Here is a 22,355-nt window from a genome sequence, read left to right as displayed (position 1 = left end):
ACTCAGGGTGCCTTTTCTTTCTCCCCCCTCTTTTTTTTTTTTAAACTAACTTTCCCCTCCTCCTTTCAAAATTTCCAAGTTTTTATGGCAGTCCAAATGCAGACATTTTTACAGTGAATTTAAACTGGGCAAACAGGAGATGAATGCCTCATCACCTATATCAATGATTAGATAATCAATTTCTATAAAATATTTCATTAATGGTTTAATTGATTTATTGTTTTAATTGATTCGTGTGATTAGAGTTTTTAGTGCAAATAGTGTGATTACTGATTAGTTTAAAAGATCAAGATTCGTGTAATTTAATTGATTAGTAAAATCAGTGATTTAGTGAATTTAATTAAACAGTGTGATTAATGATTAGTGTAAATAATTGATTAGCGATTAGTGTAATTAATTGATTAGGCTGATTGTTGCTTAGGAAAATTATTTTAGAGAAATTACTGCAATTGATTGATTGGTGTGATATTGGCTATATTGATTACCCAAAATTGTTCCATTAATTAATTTAATCAACGTACCATCTTAACAAATCTACCATGCCAGAAAAAAATCCAATGCCAAACCACAACCTAAAGAGAAAGTAATCCCCACCAAGACTCCTGCACATGCCTTAAATGCTACAAAACTCTAAAGGGTAATGAAAACTCCATCAAATGTTCTCTATGTAACAAATACGCTCATCATGACTCCTTGGGATTACCTGAGCAAATGATTCAATACCTAGAATCATCCAATGAGTTTCCATATCTCTGCAAATCATGCAGACCCAAACTGGATCTGTTGGAAAGAGTTGATACCATTGAAACACAAATAACATCCCTTGACACCATAGTAGCATCCCTGGATGCTTTAAAAGAAAGATTATCCAACCTTGAAAAAAAAGACACAACGCAAAAACCTGAACATCCAATAGCTACAAACCACATCTCTACCTAACAACCACAACCCAATCCACAACCCAATCCACAACCCAATCCACAAAAAAAACATAAGCCAGACAAATAATGATATCCTAGTCCTCATCAGAGAAGCTGTTGAGCATGAACGGAAACATCCAAACGCCATCTTATTTGGTCTAGAGGACATCAATGATAATGATGACATCACAACTGTCTGAAACATCATCAGTGATTATCAAGCATCAACCATCTCCCCTAATGAAATACTTGACATTTCCCGTATTGGCTGAGAGCTCAAAAACAGAGACGGTTCTGTGGCCCCACGCTTCTGCAGGGTCATTTGCAAAAATGAATCAAGCAAATGTAAATTCATTTACACTATAAATTCACTCGCCAAAACCAACACCAACCATAAGAACCTCCGTTCTCACCCTGACCTAATCATACAGCAACATGCCCGCTCCTGTGTACTCCGCACTGAACTCAAAAAATGTCTAGACAATGGAGAGAAGGACCTGTACATTGACTACCATGCTTACTGTATCAAAAATAAGTCACACAACCTGCAACTCAGCTTTAACCTTCAACCACAATCCTACTTCAACCAATCCACCATCACCCAAGACTAGGCACGCATGCCCCAACTACATCAATTCCAACTACAGCTGGCCTTAAATGCAAGCTACTCAATGCAAGAAGCCTTGTGAATAAAATACCTTAATTTCTCCTCTTATTAAATATGGCTAAATTCGACATCATATTTGTCTGTGAAACATGGCTCAACACTTCTCTCCCTGACTCCATTACCATAGTAAGAGACTATCATGTTTACCGATCAGATCATGAAATTCGTAGAGGAGGTGGTATTGCTATCTTCTATAAAAAGTCCTTACATCTAAAAAACATCCAAGTTATCCAGGAGTTTGCTCTTCCTGAGACCATCATCTGTGAACTATCCTTAAATATCACATTTCGATTCTTACTATGTTACAGAGCACCTGATTATGACATTGAACATGAAACAAGCTAAATACACTACTAACATGGGCAGCATCCTGCCCACACACTTTTATCTTTCTTGGTGACTTCAAGCTACCTCATATTGACTGGACCCTAAATGAATGTACAACTGAACCCATACACGCAACCTTCTACAATGCTGTTACAAATCTGGGACTGGAACAACTAGTAACCAACAACACTAGACTAAACTGCCTCAATCTCATCTTCTGCAATAGTTTGAATTTAATTTACGGAATACAAACTAAAGAACCCTTTTCCAGCAGTGACCACAATATGATTGACTTTTGTCTCAACATATGCCCACACAAAAATCATCACAATGACGTAATCCCCAATTATAACTTCAAAAAAGGCAACTATGATCTTATAACAAAGATCTCTCATCCCTTGATTGGCAATCTCTATTCACTAGATGCAGTACTGCTGAAGACCATTACAACATATTTTTACTTGAAGTCAAAAGAGTCATCAAACTATATGTACCAACGACAACTCCCAAAACAAAAACAAAAAACAGATTACCCATAACCATAAGGAAACTTCAATCCATAAAGAGATCACTCTGGTAGAAAAACAAATCTGGTCACATTGCCAATTTCAAAAGCCGATACAAAAATTTATGCCACCAGATAAAGACTGAATGCACCAATTATCACATTAAACAAGAGGAAAACCTATGCACCAATCCCACCCGTGCTTTCTACAATTTTGTAAACAACAAACTAAAAGACTCAAGGTCCATCTCACCCCTGATAGGACCTAATGGTAAAGACTGCAACGATGACACTATTAAAGCCAACCTCTTTAACACATTCTTCGGCTCAGATTTGTAAACAGCAATGGATCATGCCCAGTATTTCCTAGCCGAACCACAGACAACTACAATGATCTAATACATATTGATTTTACAGAAGACAATGTTGAAAAAGCGCTACGCAATCTAAAACCGTCTCTATCTATTGGACCAGATGGAATATGTGCCTACTTCTTTAAAAAGCTATCCACTGCCATAGCCGAACCTCTAAGCATAATCTTTGAAAAATCTTTCAGGACCAGCTCTTTGCCTAACCTATGGTCACAAGCCACAGTCATCCCCATCTTCAAAAAGGGAGACCCCAGCCTAGTTGAAAATTACAGACCAATCTCCTTATGCTGCATCACCTGTAAAGTCATGGAATCAATTATTAACCAATCCATCATCCTCCACTTAGAGACAAACAACCTACTCTCCAATAAACAATTTAGTTTCAGGAAAAAAAACTATCCTGTAATGTGCAACTCTTACACTGCAAAAACATATGGACTACACAACTCGATCAGAGCAAAGCAATAGATGCAATCTACATAGACTTCTGTAAAGCCTTTGATTCAGTGGTACATGACAAACTACTCCTAAAATTAAAATCTTATGGTGTCTCTGGACAACTGCATAACTGGATAGAAGCATTCCTGTCAAACAGACAACAAATGGTCAAAATTGGGAGTGTCCTATCAAATTCTGTACCTGTCAATAGTGGTGTCCCCCAAGGCAGTGTTCTAGGACCAACTGTCTTCATATTCTACATAAATGACCTATGTGATCATATTAAGAGCAACTGTGTTCTTTTCGCTGATGATGTAAAGCTGTTCAATACCACAGACAATACTGCTATCCTTCAAAAAGATCTTGACTATGTATCAGAATGGTTAAACAAATGGCAACTTCAAATCTCAACAAATAAATGCTCTGTCTTACATATTGGCAAAAAAAAAAATCAGAAAATAAAATACAAGCTGAATAGTCAAGACCTTGTTGATGATACAAGCTCTGTAAAGGACCTTGGAATACTCATCAGCCTAATCCTACGTAGCTTTTTCTCTGGTAATATCACACTACTAACTAGAGCAGGGGCCCCCAAACTTTTTTGTACCACGGCCCGGTACAAAATGTTCAAAATGATCCACAGAATGGTACCGGCACCAGCACGCACGACCAAGGCAAGGCGAACCGAGCAACCGGCCAGCCAGCCGTCCCCCACTTCTCCCCGCCACCTTCAACACCTCCTTTGTACCTTCTCACGGTTGATGGGCTTTTCAGGCTCTTTCTTAATCTCCTCCTGAGTAACGCGAGGCTCCACCGCCATCGGGACGGCTCTTCATTCCGGCTCTTCGCCCCCCACCCCTTCGACAAAACTAAGGCACGAGGATTCCTTCAGCACCCAAACGCCGCTTTTCAACTGACTACCGACAAGCTCACCCGGAAGCACTTTCTCAAGCGCCGTCAAAACAAGATGGCGGCGCACAAGCAAAATAGGTGGCCCAGTACAAAATGATCCACAGACCAGTACCGGTCCGGGGGCCAGTGGTTGGGGACCCCTGAACTAGAGCATACAAAACATTTGCTAGACCAATACTCGAATACAGTTCATCAGTCTAGAACCCACATTATGTATCTGATATTAGCACAGTTGAGAAAGTCCAGAAATATTTCACAAGACTTCTCCACTCCTCTACTCGTTGTAGAATACCTTATGCCACCAGACTTGAAATTCTAAACCTAGGACACCTTGAATTACGCCGTCTTCGGTCTGATCTAAGTATGGTATATAAAATCATACATTGCAATGTCCTACCTGTCAATGAATACTTCAGCTTCAACCATAAAAACACAAGAGCACACAATAGATACATACTCAAGGTTAACCGCACCAAACTTGATTGCAGGAAATACGACTTCAGCAACAGAGTGGTCAATGTCTGGAATACTCTACCTGATTCTGTAGTTTCTTCCCCAAACCCCAAAAACTTTAACCCTAGACTGTCTACTATTGACCTCACCCCTTTCCTAAGAGATCTGTAGGGGATGTGCATAAGCGCACCAACGTGCCTACCGTCCCTGTCCTATTGTTTCTTTTATTTTTCTTATATGTACTCATTTCATGTATTCATAAGTATGTATATACTTATACCTATTATCTTGTAAGCAATTGACAAATCAAATAAATAAAATAAATGCACGCTGCTAGTCTAAAGAAGCAAAAAGAATCAATCCTGTGTTAGTGAATGCTTGTTTGCTGATTATTAAGAGGTCTAAGTGTCTGTGTGTCTCTGTGTGTGTCTCTGTGTGTTGTCTGTGGTACAGGTAGTCCTCAACTTACAACTATTCATTTAGTGAGTGAAGTTACAATGGCACTGAAAAAAGGGACTTCATGAGTGTTTTTCACATGATCATTGTAGCATCCCCATGGTTGTGTTCAGACACTTGGCAATTGGTGTGTATTTATGATGGTTGCAGGGTTCCAGGGACATGTGATGACCTTTAGTATCCTAACAAACAAATCCATGGAAAAACCAGATTCACTCAACAACCATGTTACTAACTTAACAACTGCAGTGATTCACTGAACAACTTTGGCAAGAACAGTCCTAAAATGGGGGCAAAATTCACTTAATAACTATCTCACTTAGCAACAGAAATTTTGGGCTGAATTGTGGTCGTAAGTCAAAGATTACCTGTACAACATAGCTTTGGGTATCTGGAGTGCCCACCTTTATGTGACATACTCTCCACACACATCCTTAAGTGAAGTTATCATCACCATGACAGATTTTCCGGATGTCCCTCAAGACCTGGCTATGTCCTCCGGCCTGGACATGCCGGAAGACTGATGAGTTCTTGAGAGGGCTTCATTATTAATATTAAATCTCCTGTATGCCTTATGATTTTTTAAAAAACTTTTTAATAATTATAGGTTTTTGACATACATTTATTGTTTGTACCTTGTTGTCAGGTGCCTATTTTTGTGAGGTGGACAGACATATAAATTTAATAAATAAAATCTATTTTTAAGATCTGTTTTCATTACAAAGAAATGATATCAACCCACAGGGGGTGGCACAAGGAGTAAGAACCCCCAAATCTAGCCCTTTGGGTCAATGCAAGTATGTCCTACTCAGGGGTGGGATTCAAAAATCCCAACAACTGGTTCTCTGCCCAGTTGCTGGGTGGGTGTGGCCATGGTGGGCATGGCCTACCGGAACTTCTGGGAGGGCCATTTTTTGCCTTCCCCAGAGTCCGGAGGATTGCCTCAGGCCTCTGGGAGGGTGAAAATGGTCTCCAGCCTACGGAGGCCCTCCAGAAGCCAGAAACAGTTTCTGGACTTCCAGAACTTCTGGGATGAACATTTTTCACCCTCCCAGAGCCTCCGCGTAGACCCTGCACTTACCTCCATCCAAAATGAGCCATGTGGAGATTCCTGGGAGAGGCGGGGTGGGAGGGGTCAGCCGGTCTGTTCAACCACAGTTTGGCAAACCATATGTAAATTTAACATCCGATTCGGCCAAACTAGCCTTGTCTTACAATTTTGGGGTTCATTGCAATGCAGTGATTGTTGTGTTGGAGATCTGCAGTAGGACCAGGGTGGCTGAATCCCACCCCTGGTCCTACTGCAGATCTCCAACACAACAATCACTGCTTTGCAATGCACCCCAAAATTGTAAGACAAGTAGTAGTAACACAAGTAAGTAATGCTTCTTAGTTAATATTAGTAATAAAAATACATGCTGTCATTCCGAACAATTTCCTATAAGGCGTTTACATGTGTCATCTCAATCATACATTTCTTTCTATTTTGTTGCAACCCCAACCATGTCCCTGGTAAAATCCAAACGGTCAGATGGAGATGAGACCCTATCGTTTTGTTGGAAGAAATATCCAACTGGTTCAGTTCCAAGCCAGGAGAAAGGCACTGGAAACAAAATGGAGGCTGATTGGAAAGAGGGTTTAACGGTGAAGCAGAACCACCAAGTACATAGTTCTGGGCAGCTGACCAGAGATGGTATTCAGCAGTTCCTGACCAGTTCTGGAGAACCGGTAGCAGAAATTTTGAGTAATTAGGAGAACCAGCAAATCCCACCTCTGACTGGAGATTTTACATTATCCTTCCCCTGCCACGCCCACCAAGCCACACCCACAGAACCGGTAGTCAAAAAAAATTGAGTCCCACCACTGCAGCTGACCACATGGAGTTGAGAGTGAGGTGTATTTATATCTTCTCTTGGGCTTTGCTCTTGAACTTCCTGTTCCTGTGCAAGAACATGTATTCTATTGGCTGTTGTCAGACTCCCATAGGGCCATGTTCAAATCCTAGGAGTTTGTCTGAGCTTAAGTTTGGTTGAAGTTTGGATGATGCAATGAAGGGGCTTGTTGGGCAATTTCAATTGTGGCTGAAGGTTAACCCTACCTTTGTTCAGAGCCAGACCTTGCTGCAGGGAGTTATGGATTACCAAATCTACATTTCTAAAAGCTGGCCTCAGCTTAGTATGCTTGGAGGCAGGAAGCTGGGGCTCTGAGTTCCTGTCTCCCTTAGGATTTTTATTTCTCTTTTACGGGAAATATTTTACCCTGCCTTTTTAAAAAATATTTCTCAAAATATTTCATTCTTCTGCGTTGGGGGGGGCAGGGGGGTAGCTTCCCACAGTTTGAAAAATCTTTCTTTCATCAATTACCTTGCTCTATCAAACACGGTTCTACTGTATCAAACTGGTGATAAGAAACTTGTAGTCTTAACTATTGAGATTGTTTAGGATCTTTGGCAATTCCAGCTTGACATTACGTTTTGCCATGGAATATTTTTTTTTTTTTTTAGAATTAGGTTGTTTGGTTTTGGTAGAGCTTCTCAACGTCATCATACACAAAATATAGCAATTAATCACTTTAAGGGCTGAATTGTTCCCTTTCCTTCCCCACCCCCCTTGAGAAACTCACAGCGCTGTCTGGCATTTTGGCAATGGAACAAAAATGTTCAGTCTTTAGTGCATTCACTATATTGTTTCCACAGTCCCTAATTCCTGGCTAAGCTGTATCTACTATGCCCTACAGTAGGTTGACTCCAATAGGAGTCACAGGTCATTGGGCTATTTTTGGGGAGCAGGGTTCTTACCAGCTAGGCCCACCTGTGGGGCCTGCTCAAGCACAAACTCTGGTGCAGCGCTAGTCTTTAGCCCCATATATACATACGTGGGAAGAAGTATCCATCAGATTCAGTTCCAAGCTAGGAGAAAGACACTGGAAACATGGAGGCTTATTGGAAAGATGGATTATTGATGAAGCAGAACCACAAGTGGGCAGCTGACAACATGGAGTTGAGAGGGTGGGGTTATACCTTCTTTGGGCTTTGTATTTGAGCTTCCTATTCCTGTGCAAGAACATGTCCTTTAATATTCTATTGCCTGTTGTCGGATTCCTATGGGGGTTATGTAGGGGTCATAGCTGGCTCTACAGGTAAAAGAGGAAATGCAAACCCTAAGGATCTGTCTGAGGTAATTTGGTCAACCTCTGGCTTATTATTTATCTGAGCTCCCAGGTTTCTGTGACTTTGAAGTTTGGATTGCAATGAAAGGGCTTGTGTTCTGAAAGGATGTTGGACAATTCCTATTGTGGCTAATGGCTTTTGTCCTGTGCTGGATCTTGGGTGAGGGGCTACTTCTAATCCTATCATTCTGCCTTTGTTAGCTGTCAAGCTTTGCTGCAGGCAGTTCTGAAATATCCTGTCTTGTATGGATTTCTGCCTGCAGTATTTATTTTGCTTAGGAATAAAGCCATCTAGATAGTTGGCTTCTTCTTTCAATAAGCTCTTTGTCTCCTTGAGTGCTGGCATCTGCTGTTGGCTATTAAGAAAAAGTGGAGTCTGCTTCCTGCCTCTAAAACATGTTTCTCCATTTCTCCTTTAGGGGAAATATTTTATCCTGCCTTTTTAATATTTCCAAAAATATTTCATTCTTCGGGATGGGTGGGGGTTCCTACACATACTATCTTTCTAAATTGTTGGTTGTTTAACTAAAAGAAGGTTTGTTGCAGACAAAAATCAAGTTCTTGTAGATTAGTTTAACTGCCTGCCTGCCTCAGTCATCCACATCATGGTTGTCCCAAAGGTGTTTTTTCCAAGAGGCAACTGGACTTTGGCTCAGAGCTGAAGAACCTTCTTGGATGAGAAGTGAAAAGACTTCAAAGAAAAACAAGAAAGTCCAATTGCCTCTTGGAAAAAGCAATTGGGGACATTTCTACTCAGAGAGCACCAAAGAGCCCTAATTTTAGACGTAATCACATTTAATATGATTCTAATATATAATTTTAATATAATTTTACATTATAGGCTGCATCCTGGACTTCACTTATAGATGCTAGCTAGGCTGTTTTATAACTGTGTTTTAGTTTTATCATCTAAGATAGAGACATATATTCGCAGAACACTCTACTTCAGGGGTGTCAAACTCAAGGCCCGTGGGCTGGATCCAGCTGGCAGGTTGCTTAGATCTGGTCTGTGGGGCTACCCTGGAAACAGCAGACTAATACACGGTGCCGCTGCCAGCGAAAATGGAGCTCGGGAGGCAGTGGTGGGATTCACATTTTTTTACTACCGGTTCTGTGGGCGTGGTGTGGCTTGGTAGGCATGGCAGGGGAAGGATACTATAAAATCTCCATTCCCACCTCACTCCAGGAAATGATACTGTAAAATCTCCATTCCTTCCATATTCCTCGGGGAAGGTTACTGCAAAATTTCCATTCCCTCCCCACCCCATTAACCTGCTTTCCAGCTCCGTTCTCTGTAGGGCAACAAAAGAAGACCCAGCCAATCAGCAGGGACTCGGGAGGCAGAGAATAGATGGGGGCGGGGCCAGTCAGAAGTGGTATTTGCCGGTTCTCCAAACTACTCAAAATTTCTGTTACTGGTTCTCCAGAACTGGTCAGAACCTGCTGAATACCCACCTCTGTCGGAAGGGCTGCGCAGCCCCCCAAACTCCGTTTTCACTGGCAGAAGGTTGAAGGGGACCATCCCAGCCGAAAATGGAGCTCAGGAGCCCTCTTTCTCTGGCAGAATACTCAAGCCACCACAGGCACCTAGACATGAGTGGCATCATGCTCACCATGCCCACCCCAGCCCCCTGAGGTCAAACACAACCCTGAGGCGGCCCTCAATGAAATCGAGTTTGACACCCCTGCTCTACTTATTCTGGTCTATGACAGCAATAAACCAATGAAATTGATATTGAGAGTCTGTGATGAAATTGTCTAATCATAGGCAAAATGTTAAATCAATATATGCCTCATTCCCCTCTATAGAAGTTCCACATGGGTTTATCCTTGGAAGATATCTGAAAGTAGCCAATCGTCCCCAGCTGATGAATACATTATCTGCAGAAATGTGCCAAGAAAGGAGAAAGGTTTATAAAAGAGACAGCCTGAAGTTATCTGTGGAATGGCCCACCCTCGTTACTTTGGAGAGACAACTTGAACTGATTCTTAAAGACATCATTTAGGATATGGAATAGCTCATTCTGAGAGCAAACTGTGCATTCTAACCCTTGTGTATATATAATGCAATGCTTTATTTGTGTGCAATAGCATCTGTCGGACCACAAGCAAGCAACCCAAGGAAGAAGAAAGAACAAATCCCCCCACCCATCTCCATCTAAAAAAAAAATGAAGCAAGCTAACACAACTATGTCTTGAGCATAAGTTGTTTAAACTGGCACCCTAATCTGACCACATGTCAAGCATTCTTCTGCAGTATCTAAAAGAATGAGGTTCTTAGTCTGTCTTAAAGGAAAACAAATAAATCTGTTTTCTATCAAAATCTGTTCAGAGATGTTTGGAAAAGTTCTACAGAAGAGGATCATTGACTCTAGTTTAAACCAGCTGTAAACAGGGGCAATTTTTCTTGCAGAAACTGAGAGGGAAAAAAGAGTCCAGATTCCATCTTTGCTAATGGTTCATTTACAACTGGTACATATTTATTTGTTTGTTTATATCCTACATTTATTCCTTTTTATTGTTTGTCTCTCTCAAAAGTGAGACACTGGTGAAAAGGGCACAGCAGCACTTGTATTTTCTGTGCCGTATGAGAAGAGCACATCCTCTTTCCCCTATCCTTACCACTTTCTATAGAGGGACGTTTGAAAGCATCCTGTCATATTGCATTATTTTGTGTTTTGGAGGTGTAACTGTTTCGGACAGGAAGGCTATGCAGAAAGTGATGAGGACAGCAGAAAAGATTATTGGAAGTTCAATCCCTTCTATCCAGGACGTAGCATATAAGCGATGCTTGACCAGGGTCCACAGTATTGTCAGTAGAGCTACACATCCTCTCCATGACTGGTTTTCTTTGTTGCCTTCTGGGAGGAGGCTTCACAGTACTATATAGTATCAACCTTGTTAATGGATCTTTTTCCTGCTATGTATTTAGAATGAACTATGCTTAATATGGATAGAGATGATAGAGATAGAGATAGGGATAGGGATAGGGATAGGGATAGAGATAGAGGACAGAGATAAAGATAGAGATAGAGATAGGGATAGGGATAGTGATAGATTTAGTGGATAGATTTAGAGAATAGAGATAGGGATAGGGATAGGGATAGGGATAGGGATAGAGGATAGAGGATAGAGGATAGAGATAGGGCTAGAGACAGAGGTAGAGATATATGCAATAGATATTCTATGGATGTAGATATATCACAGTCCATTTTGAATACATAGCAGAAAAAAGAGTCTTGAGAGTTAACAAGGTTGACATATCTCATATGTATAAGTAGTGAAGAATGTGAGACAGAAATTCCAGTATTCAACCATTGAGCTCCGAACAGTAGTTAAAGGTCCTCTCTTTAGCAATACCAACTGTAAAGTCTTGTGTCTACACCCTTATCCTAACCAACAGTATCACCAATCCTCATTTCGCTGCTCAGTCAGCACCATCACTATCTGCTTTTTTGTCACCAATCAGTGTCATCTGCTATCCCTTCTTCAAACCACCTACACTGTCTAAGGCAGAATAAGATGCAAACAACAACTAGGAAGAGAAGAGCCAACCAAGAATCCAGTTCTTATAAGCAGGCCACCCTGCTCCCTGAATTATGAAGGCTGCTATGGATGACAAAGGATCTGCAATATGAAAAAGAAGTCCAGCATGCATAAGAGAAATCTTCAGCTTTAACAAACTTAGCAGTTATGCTATGCACAACCACCTCATTCCACCCTACAAACCAGCTTAACTACACCAACAGATCTGGGTTGCAAGAATCAGAATGATGACTAGATGGAACCAAGGAGCAAACATTTTTTTATATTTCTTTGTGTGGCTAGGAATCTATATAAGATGTATCTTGAGTCAGCAATTTCTCCTTTGGTGTTCCTTTTAAATAACCACATCTGTGTCCTGAGTGGAAACTTGGCAGTATTTCGATCTTCACTGCAAATACTGAACTTCTTCATCAGTCTTTAAAAAAAAAAAATCTGTGAAAAACCTTGCTTCTTTCCAAACAGAACAGTTCATTTGGGACTCCAAGCAAAATAAACATATTAAGTCATGTGAATGTACACTTTTGTTTTCATTTAGCCCTTCCCTTCATTCTTCTAACTGTTCATCGTTAAGTCTTTCAAGACCTTCTAATGATGGGAGAAATGTTAAATCAATATATGCCTCATTCAGGTTGATAAAAGTTCTACATGGATGCATCTGGGATATCAGGGAGCGGCCAAGAGTCCAGGGCTGATAAATAATGTATCTGCAAAAATTAGATTAACAACTTGGGAGTCATAAATAAAAAATAATTTGTTTCACTTAGACCAGGGGTCCCCAACTCCCAGTCCATGAACCTACACCAGTCCGTGGCATGCAAAAAGCAAAGCCCAATTCATGGGATATAGGCAGCACACAAAACCACGCCCAGAGGTAGTATTCAGCAGGTCATTACCAGTTCTGGAGAACCGGTAGCAGGAGTGGGATTCTACCAGTTCGCACCTATTCTCTAGAACCAGTTGTTAACATTGTAAGCAGTTCGGAGAACCGGTTGTTAGAAGAAATTACTGGCCTAATCCTGTAAGGAAGACAGGAAGGAAACGGTCTGATGTTGCTTACTGAAACTGCCTCTCTGTTAACCCTTATTACTTTCTTGGCAGGACTAGACTTCCTGTTTCTGGAACTTCTCTGAAGTTTTTTTTTTCCTCCTTTGCTGGTACTTTGCTTGTGTGGAGTGACCATTCAAAGTTACAATGGCACTGAAAAAATGACTGTTTTTCACACTTATGACTGTTGCAGCATCCCCACAGTCACGCCAGGAAAGGAGATGCATGCCTCGATGTGATTGATGTCGAGTTGGCCATGCCCAGCCAATAACATGACCACCAAGCCGTGTCCACCCAGTCACATGACCATCAAGCCATGCCCACCAACTAAGCCACGCCCACAGAACAGGTTGTTAAAAAATTTGAATCCCATCCCTGACCAGTAGCAGAAATTTTGAGTAGTTCGGAGAACCAGAGAATACCACCTCTGACTGGCCCCTGCCCCATCTTCCTCCCAAGTCCCAGCTGATTGGCTGGGTCTTCTTTTGTTGCCCCGCACAGGAGAATGGAGCTGGAAAGCAGGTTAGTGGGGTAGGGAGGGAATGGGATTTTGTAGTAACCTTCCCCCTGGAGTGGGGAATGGAGATTTTATAGTATCTTTCCCCTGCCACACCCACCAAGCCATGTCCACAGAACCGGTAGTAAACAATTTTGAATCCCATCACTGACCACGCCCCCTCCAGTCCATGGAAAAACCTCTCCATGGAACCGGTCCCTAGTGCCCAAAAGTTAGGGCCACTGACTTAGACAACATTTAATGCCATACTTTATTAAATTGCTTACATTCCTTACATTTGCTTATTTTTCTGAAAAAGATATTACTTTACCTAAGAATATTGCACAGCTATATCGACATGTAAAACCCTACAAAGACATTTGACCCTGTATTGTGACATCATGACACACACACATATGATCATTTTGCTGTCATTTTTATTAACAATGAATGCCTAAATCTGACTTGTCTGCCCAAACTAATAATATAACAATACATTCACATGTAGACATGAAAACAAAAAAAAGTATACTGTAACTAAAGCATTATTAGAAAAAGGAACAGACTACAGTAAAAGCTACAGTTCATTCATTTAAAATAAAGCAAAATAAATTTATCCTTATGCCAGTAAATAGGTTCAAAGCACACACACTCTTAAATATAAAGATTTGGTACTCTGAAGCATCAATCCGAATCGCATATGGTAGGCTATCTTTTAATTAAGTTTTGTTGAATAAACTAAAATGTTTGGGTCTAAACAATATGTAGAACAAGGTCTCCATAATATGCTAAGTCACAAGCAGATGATATTATGGATTAGCTTGAAGTTTGAATCCAGTTATATCACATCTCAGCCTCTGTGGATTTCAGCACTCAAAATTCACAGCTGTGGCCAACGTGGCTGGAGAATTCTGGGAGTTGAAGTCCCTTAAAATTCCCAAGGATAAGAAAAATGGTGCCAAAACAAAGAATCATGTGATCGCATTTTGGGGACTTCGCAACTGGCTCACCTTTATGGCTGTTTGCAGCAACTTACACAAACATGTGGCCACAATTTGCAACTTTTGGGGCAGTTTCTATTATTTAATTCTGGTTTCCAGCAAAAAAAAAAAAAAAAAACATTGGGGAAAATGAATTCGCTTAATGACTGTGGTGTTCTTAATGCCTGTCATAAAAAGCTGTTGTAGTTTCAAATCCAGTCACGTGATTCTTCGATTTACAACCGCCACAACCTTAATTTCAGGCTCAATTAGTCGTAAATCGAGGACTACCCTTATATCAGTCTCTTTATGGTTCTAATCAGTTCTGCCTAATTTATACTGTCCCACTTTCTGCACATTTCTTTAAGCTACAAAAATGTGCACATTTGAGTTGTATGCATGCCTCTACTGTATACATGACATATTCAGTTTTCCATTATGTAAGTATTGCATACTCCATTTCTCTGTGCATTTTTCTTTAAAAAGAAAAAGAAAAGCCAAAATAAATTGAAAGCACTCCTCAGCTACCAGTTAGGATCCTCCCTAATATTCCAAGACGGATTTTTTCTATCCTACTGTTCTGAGGTTGCCTGGTTCCTGTTTCACATTTTACAAAATGTTAAAGTAGACAATAATTACTCCGGAAATGACTAAATACTTTGAGGGTCACTATTAAAGATATGTTTAGGCTTGCCAATATCTTCCTATATAAAATTTATCTCATTTAATATCGATTCCAGTTCCAAAAGGTGTGGGTGAAACTAGTTTAATGCTGAGCCAGCTGGCAAATTTGAGAACTCCATTAAAACAGAATATTTCTGAATAAGAAATTTCCTCTTCCTTTCCATATAGCCAGAGAATTATTTTCTAGTTCCATAGAAGAAGAAAAAGAGGGAAGGATGATGTGAGAGGAATTCCCCTGGCATCTCTCAATTTTTTTCCATATCACAGGCCTCCCGAATTTCTGGTCATGGAATTTATTTCTGTAATTTCAAGAATGGGAATGATGCAAAAATAGCATCCTGGAATCCTTGAAATGCTACATGCTGCTTTAAGCTAACTCAAGAATATGGGCAAGCCACGCCACTTAAGCTTGTCATCATTCTTTTATAGTAAGAGAAATGAAGAGTGTTGATTAAACACATGGTTTTATAAGGAACCAAGGCCAATCTCACAGATTAGTTGTTCCTGGGTTGTTCCATTTCAGGCCACAGAGAAGGTAGATGTTTCTCCCAGTGGGAAAAAAATAAGAATTCAAGGTCAAACGAAATTGCAGTCCAAAAAAAGAGTAGAGCAATGCTCCTTGTCAACTGAAGATACATGTAAGAACTAAGCTGGATCGAGGCAAAGGGTAATGTTCTCTGGCAGCATTCCCTTTCCAAAAAGTGTCAACAATTTACAGGCAATCCTCGACTTACAAAAGTTCGTTTAGTGGCTGTTTGAAGCTACAACGGCACTGAAAAAAAGTGACTTATGCCTGTTTTTCACGCTTATGATCTTGCAGCTTAAGGACCACCTTGTATGTGTAATGAAAGCCGACAGATCAAGAAATAGGAGTGAACAAAAGGAAGCTGCAGTACCCCTGTTTCATAGTAGAGTATTGTGTGAGAATGAAAGATGCACAAATGGTTTTTCAATTGGACAAGCTTGGATCTCCTAGAGAAGGTCTCAAGTAGGATCTTGCTGCCCCAACCCCCACAATTGCTAATGCATAAACTGCAGTGTTCTCCCCCCTGCCCCCCATTCTAAATGGAAGAAGCAATTTAGCTACTCCTAGGTCCCACCAGCTAAGCAAAGGGATCAAATTGTCCAAAATATGACCACCGGGAGGGGTCAGTTCCTTTTTAACCTATCACCTTTTTCCGGTCATGAACTAGCAGAGCAGAGCACAGCACAGCACAGCACAGCACAGTCCAGAAATATTTCACAAGAAGCGTTCTCCGCTCCTCTACTCATTGCAGAATACCTTATGCCACCAGACTTGAAACTCAAGACCTAGAAAACCTAGAACTACGCCGCCTCTGATCCAATCTAAGTATAGTATATAAAATCATACATTGCAATGTCCTACCTGCAAATGAATATTTCAGCTTCAGTCATAACAATACAAGAGCGCACGATTGATACAAACTCCAGGTTAACCTCACCAAACTTGATTGCAGGAAATACGACTTCTGCAACAGAGTGATCAATGTTTGGAATACTCTACCTGACTCTGTGGTTTCTTCCCCAAACCCCAAAAACTTTAACCTTAGACTGTCTACTATTGACCTCACCCGCTTCCTAAGAGGTCTGTAGGGGGCGTGCATAAGAGGTCTGTAGGGGGCGTGCACACCAATCATGCCTACCATCCCTGTCCTATTGTTTCTTTTTATTTTTCTTATAAGTATCTATCTCATGTATTCAAAACTGTTTATTCTTATACCTGTATCTTGTAAGCGATTGACAAATCAAATCAAATGTAAAAAAAATGTAAATGTAAACAGAACAGAATAGAATAGTTGAAAGGAATCTTTGAGGTCTTCTAGTCAATCCCCTGCTCAGGCAGGGAAGGAGACCCTATACTATTTCAGATAAATGTTCTCCAATCTCTTCTTAAAAACTTGCAGTGTTGAAGCATTCACAAATTCTGGAGGCAAGTTGTTCCATTGGTTAATTGTTCTGTCAGGAAATTTCTCCTTAGTTCTAGGTTGCTTCTCTCCTTAATTAGTTTCCACCCATTGCTTCTTGTCCTGCCCTCAGGTATTTTTGAGAGTAGCTTGACTCCCTCTTCTTCATGGCAACCCCTGAGATATTGGAACATTGCTGTCATGTCACCCCCGGTCCTTCTTTTCATTAAACTATACATACCCAATTCCAGCAAATGTTCTTTATATGTTTTTAACCTCCATTTTTTTGTTGTTCTTCTGTGCAGTCTTTCTAGAGTCTCAACGTCTTTTTTACATCATGGCATCCATGCAAAAAGATGTTGAGATTCTAGAAAGAGTTTCTAGACTAAAGTAGAACTCCTTAGCATTTCATACATATGAACAAACACGCACAGGTATTTTGCTTTGCATTAGTTTTCTACATAAGTCCTATTTACAAGGGGATTCAACAGCCTGATGTAACCGATCAAGGTTCATGAGGCCTCCATGATGGTTCTTCTCTGGTCTGTGGATGTATGATGACTCTCAGAGATAAGTCAACTTGAGTAAAATGCATTGTTGACCCAGCAGAGTATGGATGGTGAAGGTTGATGGAGAGAGAGAGAGATACATTGGAAAAGCAGTTTTCACAAAGAAATCTTTTAAAATGTCTCCGCAGTGCAAGGCAGATACAAAAATTAAAAGAACCTTAAAGGGAGAGTTTATTTTTTGTTGTTGCTCAGTTGAGAAGAGATTCCAAATCTCAATAACTAAAATCAGGCCTTCTTAAAGTACTAAGCCTAACTAAATAGACTGCTAATGAGTAAAGCACAGCTTTTGAATTTATCTTTATTAGCCAACAAAAAATACAGACCTTAATATAACTGTATTCCAAACGTACCTTCCCAGAATGCTCCCAGATTCATTCTGCTTAAAAATTGAGAAATTAAGTTGACAAGAGATTTCACTTCCCTCGAGCAAAGCTTTAAGCATCAGCGGAGTGGGGTTTACACAATTTTTGTTGTTGTTGTTGTTCACTGCTTATCGCTTGTGAACTACACTGCTGATCCCAAGCCTATCATGGGAAAGCTAACTTTGTCAGGGGGAAAAAATGTGTTCTTTATCTCCATAGCCAAGCTATTCACTTTGAAGCAGTCTCTTTATGGCTTTTGTTTCTTGCTGGAATGTGCTCTTTACAAAACCCAGAAGAACCCTAGATAAAAAACATTGTGGACTAGTGGCTAGAGGGCTGTCAAAACAAGGATGCCCTGTGATGGGGATCTCCGAATCTTTGCACTGCACCTACCTGAACTTCACTTTTTCTTCTTGTAAAGCAGTAATTCTCTCTCTCTCCCTCTCTCTCTCTCTCTCTTCTTTATCATGAAGTGATTATAGATACTAATAGAACATGGTAGTAAGAAGGATGAGAAGATGAGAATAATGAGAAGATGAGAAGGATGATATCAATAGAGCCCTATTGAGTAAATTATCTTTAGGCCTAAGAGTGCTGTATGAATTAGGTGTCCAGCAGAATAATGGCACAGGGGGGGGAACTGTCTTTGGGTCTAATTGTTTTGGCATGCAATGCCTTATAGGGGAGAAGTTGAAACAGTTTGTGTCCAAGATATGAGGAGTCTGTAGATATTTTCTAAGCCTTCTTCCTGGTCCATGTAGTGTACAGATCCTCAGTGGAAGGCAGGTGATGATTTGAAACGAAGAGGCACATAGATCAGAACTGAAATGATCCTGAACTTTTACTCAAGCTAGATGGTGACATTAGGTTGGTTGCAATTGTTTGAAATTAGATTGGTTGCAATTAGATTATCAGATCTTTGCAAACCAGAAATCATTTGGATCACCCAGTTTGGGAAGTGGCTATCAAGGAGTACCTGTGTTTTCCATAAAATAAGCACTAGGGCTTACTTTTTTGGGGGGGCGGGGGTGTCTTAATTTTTTTCCATGTACAGGAGGCCTACTTCTTCTGCTTGCTGGCAGTGGGGCAGGAGGCCATGTGGCACAACAGTGCCACTGCTGCAAGGCAGGGGAGGGTGGAGCTTCCCTACATGCCCCACACTAACTTATCTCAGGGCCCCCGCAGCCAGGCCATCCATACCCCTCCACCTCACAGCTGAGGCGCACCACTTGGCCTCCTGCTCCATTGCGGCCGTGAGCAAGCAGAAGAAGTAGACTGGCGGCCACATGGGCTCCTGCTACACATGGCTGCTGGTGCTGCTGCCACAAGGCAGGTGTCCGGACATGGATGGCCTGGCTGTTGGGGCCCTGAGGTAAGCCAGTGCAGGGCGTGTGGGGCAGTTCCACCATTATGCCATCTTGTGGCCACTGCACCATGAGCAACCAGACGGAATGGGTGGCCAGCCAGCTGCACGGTAGGGCTTATTTGGTGGGGGGTAGGGCTTATATTAGGAACACACATAAAACATGCTACGGCTTATTTTTTGGCGGAGGTGTCTTATTTTGGGGGGAAACAGAGTAGTACTAAGTACTGACCTATCTCAGGCCTGTTGGGATCTGCTGCTGCCTAGAGAAAAAAGTCAAATGAGAGGTGAAGGTGGGTGCAGATTTCAGTGGGCTCAATAAGCAGCAGACTTGGCAGGCCTTCACTGCACTTGGGAGCCAACCATGCTGATCCTTAATGCAAGACTACAAGAATAATAAGGCTCTGCCAAGAATTTACAGCATTAACGCTTTTGATGTGAAGCCAAACTTCCTGTGACATGAGTGGGGTTGTTTTTTTTGCAGTGAACCCTCAGGTTTTTCAAACGCAGATGGCTTTTGCTAGGGAAGGGGTGCTGATCGGTAATGGGATCAGCCCAGGGATGGAGAAGGAAGTTAATCATTTCCTTCCATTCTTACAGTTCTGAAAATTGCTCCTGCCCACTGGTTGTATTGTTGAGAGGGGAACTATTGATGGACCATTTTGGCCACTCCCTACTTGTGTTGTGGCTACATATAAAGTGCAGTGCCTGGGATGATAGAGACATATCTCTCCAAATGATTGGAAAAGAGGATGGGCGTCTTTATAGATAACAAAATAACCAAGTTGGAAGGGACTTTGGATCTCTTCTAGTCCTGGTGCTGCAGTGCTTATAATGCCATATGGAAGACTAATTCTGCTCACATTGCTAGAAGTTTGATTCCTTCGATCCTGACCAGCTCAAGGTTGACTCAGTCTTCCGTCCTTCTATGGTCGGTAAAATGAGGACCCAGAGTGCTGGGGGAATATGCTGATTCTGTAAACGGCTTAGAGAGGGTTATAAAGCACTGTGAAGTGGTATATAAATCTAAATGCTATTGCTCAAGCAGGAGACACTATACGTAGTAGTGGGATTCAAAAATTTTTACTACCAGTTCTGTGGACATAGCTTGGTGGGCGTGGCAGGGGAAGGATATTGTGAAATCTCCATTTCCACTCCACTCCAGGGGAAGGATATTGCAAAATCCCCATTCTCTCCCCACCCCCACTAACCTGCTTTCCAGCTCCATTCTCCTGTGCAGGGCAACCAAAGAAGACCCAGCCAATCAGCTGGGACTTGGGAGGCAGAGAATAGATGGGGACGGGGCCAGTCAGAGGTGGTATTTGCCAGTTTTCTGAACTACTCAAAATTTTCACTACCGGTTCTCCAGAGCCAGTCCGAACCTGCTGAATACCACTTCTGACTATACTGTTTCAGACTTATGACTATCCAGTCTCTTCTTAAAAGCCTCCAGTGAGGGAGCAGCCACAACCTCTGAAGGAAAGCCGTTCTACTGGTTGATTGTCCTCATTGTTAAGAAGTTTCTCCTTAGATTTAGGTTGCTTCTCTACTTAATTTCCATCCATTGTTTCTTGTCTTGCCTTCTACTGCTCTGGAAAATTTGGAAAAACTTCATTGTACATTTTTATTATAGAACTGTTTGATTGATGGTGATGAAAGCACAGATGATAGATTTTATACTTTCCCCATTCTGATGTCTCCTGATGTTGGGAGAATTCTGAGATGTGCAGCAGTTGCACATCTGGAGGGTTCAACCCTGGAAAAGCTACTCTACATGGATGTATAAATCTACTCGATTTTATTCTCTCCTTGCCTCCTTAATAAGATAATTTGCATTTGAGTTCCATTCCTTCTTTTGGATTCCCCTGGTTTTAATGTAATGATGTTTTCCAGCCATGTTGAATATGATCTAATTCTAATTTTTATTTAATGAAGTTATTGCTAAGTTAGATATTTTTTGAATAAATGTTCACCGATTTTTTCACCGTGTTAAGGTGCACTTTAAATGAAATTATTTTGTAAAATTCTAACCCTCAAAAATTGCATTCTGTTTTTGAAGGCAGGCAGCAGTAAGCTTGGATAATTTATAATCCTTTGTAAAAATCCATTCAAAACACAGATTTGCACCCAGTTTGTGTGCTTTCAATGTTGCATGTTCCACCATTGTTAGCGCACACACACACACACACACACACACACATATGCCTGCCTTTGAATCATTTTTTAAAAAAATTCTTGAAACTGCATGGACTAATCCATGCAGTTTTCTTGCAGTATGTTTTGGAAGAGTTTGCCATTGCCTGCTATCTAGGGCTGAGAGAGAATGTCTGGCCCAAGGTCACCCAATAAGCTTTCTGCCTAAGAGGGACTAGAACTCACAGTCTTCTGGTTGCTAGCCAGGTGCTTTAACCACTGCACCAAACTGGCTCGTGCATATTGAATATTTATCACACATATATCCCTTTATTATCTTCCCCCTCCTCAAAAGAGGTTTTTTTTAAAAAAAAAATTATTTTGGCAAGCGATTGTTAGATAACAGGTATAAGTACAAACATGGTTATGAACACATGAAATGGATACGAATAAGAAAAAAAGAAACAATAGGACAGGGATGGTAGGCACGTTGGTGTGCTTATGCACGCCCCCTACAGACCTCTTAGGTCTTATGGAAACAAAATGTTTATCAGTAATTTTGGCAAAACTCATTTAAATAAACCTCTAACGTAATGTTGAGAAACAGATGTTTGGGGCCACTGTTACAGTAGTTGACCTGTGCTGAATAAGAGTTGAACTGATTTCCCATAAAGCTGTAGCATCGGAAGAAGGAAGGCAGGCAATTAACCCTTCATTCTCTTTGAATAATTTCTCTCTTCCCAATAGAAATTTTTCTTCTCCCCAGGAATACTAGTACTGAGGTATCAGTACTGCTCTATAAAGCCTTAGTAAGGCCACACCTGGAATACTTCATCCAGTTTTGTACATCATACTATAAAAAAAGATGTAAAGACTCTAAAAAGAGTGCAGAGAAGAACAGAATGATTAGGGGACTGGAGGCTAAAACAAAGAGTTCTCCACTCCTCTACTCATTGCAGAATACCTTATGCCACCAGACTTGAAATTCTAGACCTAGAAAACCTAGAATTATACCGCCTTCGGTCTGATCTAAGTA

General features: G+C 41.0%; 1 protein-coding gene across 8 annotated transcripts in view; it reads right to left on the bottom strand.

Annotated features, from left to right (window-relative positions):
- Positions 1-22,355, bottom strand: part of CALD1 (caldesmon 1) — a 261,433-nt gene that overhangs the window by 113,373 nt on the left and 125,705 nt on the right. The gene's annotated exons all lie outside the window — the stretch shown is intronic.

Source organism: Pseudonaja textilis, chromosome 5, assembly GCF_049901715.1.
Source record: "Pseudonaja textilis isolate UNSWEBS1 chromosome 5, rPseTex1.2, whole genome shotgun sequence".
Taxonomy (NCBI): Eukaryota; Metazoa; Chordata; class Lepidosauria; order Squamata; family Elapidae; genus Pseudonaja; species Pseudonaja textilis.
Note: the sequence above shows the minus strand (reverse complement) of the source record. Positions and strands in the feature narration are given on the sequence as shown.